Raw genomic sequence first — 1,833 nt, 5'->3', positions numbered from 1 at the left:
TTCTACAGTGTGTAAACTGTTAATCCTCTACACTGCCCTCATCATCCCAACCTGTATGTATAAATGGCTGCACCTGGCTTCCTCCCTGTGTTCATCATTCTACCATCAGCACACGGGGATGTTACGGCCCTAGTGGGCCCTCCTCTTGAAATTGCCCTTGTGTGGGTGTGGTGTTGTTCTCTCTCCGCCTCCTCGTCTCTTGCTCCTCCTACCCCTCTGTCTCTCTTTCACTCTGCCCTCTCTCCAGGACGCACCTGCTGCTCATTACCCTCATTTGGCAGCTGGACCGAGTCAGCAATCACCTCTCTGAGGTTACATAGGCTGGGGGAGAACTGTGTGATGTGGGGGTTGGTTTGTTTCTGTGACTCTACACTGTTGTTCTAGGTGTTGGAAAAGACCGCGCGTGTGTCCTGGAGTCGTGGGAGTTTGTGGGGTTTAAATAGAAGCCGACTGAATTCAGTTCTATTCAGACTCACTTTCATTTTCAGTTTGTTTTATTAGGCCTAGTTAAAATGATGAACCTGTTAGTAGGGATGCACTGAGCTGATATTTGGATTGGTTTGGATATCGTGACCACGGGCTGATCTATTCAGTTCAGTTCTATGTTGCTCATGGTTTACTGTGTCATGGATTAGCAGCAGCGCACTGCCAGCAGCTTTTCCTTTACAATATGTTTTTCACCGAATCACAAACTGTGGTCAGGAGAGTTGACATGACGGCTAACACGCTCCCGTCTGCGTCTCGCTCTCCTGCTTTCGCTGCTGTGATGTTCTGTCTGATGCTTGTTGGAAAGGTTTTACTGCACTTACGGCAGCACAACATGTCATCAGCTCGATATTGTTTAACTCCACCGGTCTCTCCAGCTTCACGCTACACCTAACACGTGTGGTTACAAGAGGAGGTGCAGTCGCAGGGAAAGCAGGCAGAAACTAGCCTCATTTTCAAAGGCAGCAGGTGGGCCCTTCTGGCTGTTCCAGAACATACATGGTACAGGAAGACGGATGTAATTTCTTTACTGGCTTTAATATTTTAAGTATTTATTAGGATTTTTAAAAAACTGTTTAGTATTCAGTATTATTTTGGTTTTACTTGCCTGTCGAAGCCTTTGCGTCATCATTAGAGTGTCTAACGGTGCTAACAACGTTAAAATGATAAAAATGTAATCAATACAGGCAGAAGAAGAGTTACTGGAGTTACTGGAGGGAACGCTGGGTTCCCGACTGTCTCTAACCTTTTTTGTTTCTGTCCATCACCATGGTCTCAGTCCCAGTCCCATTACGCTACCGTGCACGGCGAAGCGCTACAAGATACACGAAGAACCGAGGGACAGATCAGGCTAATGCAAGTCTACCAAAGTTTCCATGAGGACCTTCACGTGTTATTTCATTCAAAGGGAGAAAAAGTTCTTCTCACTGATGCTCCCATTTTGTTTCTGTTCTGCTTTTTTGTTCTCTTCCCCTCCTGCATTCGCTTTCCTTTATATTGCTTCATACATATATTCCCTTTATCTCTCAGTTGGTCGGGATACAAATGAAGCTGCGCTTTCAAATTTGCCAGTGCGGGCGAATCACAAAGGCATTCTTCAGATGCAAAGACACATCCTGTTGACAAGGTATTACCACGCAGATGGATGTAACGGTTATGGCTTGATGAGAAGCGGCGGCTCTGGCTGGGATGTGTGTCTGGCTGCCCGAAAATGTGTTAGGGGTTAATATGATATCCTGAAATAGGATTTGATTCCTCGATTGCTACCTGCCAAGGAGCTGGGAGAGATTAGGGTAAGATTAGATTTTAGCCATGCACCAACGAGCTCGCTCGCCTTTTTCTGACATA

The sequence above is a fragment of the Mchenga conophoros genome, linkage group LG10 (genome assembly GCF_057382185.1).
Source record: "Mchenga conophoros isolate Kocher_MC1m ecotype Shallow Benthic linkage group LG10, M_conophoros_male_GT1.1, whole genome shotgun sequence".
Classification (NCBI taxonomy): Eukaryota; Metazoa; Chordata; class Actinopteri; order Cichliformes; family Cichlidae; genus Mchenga; species Mchenga conophoros.
This window is presented reverse-complemented; position numbering follows the sequence as displayed.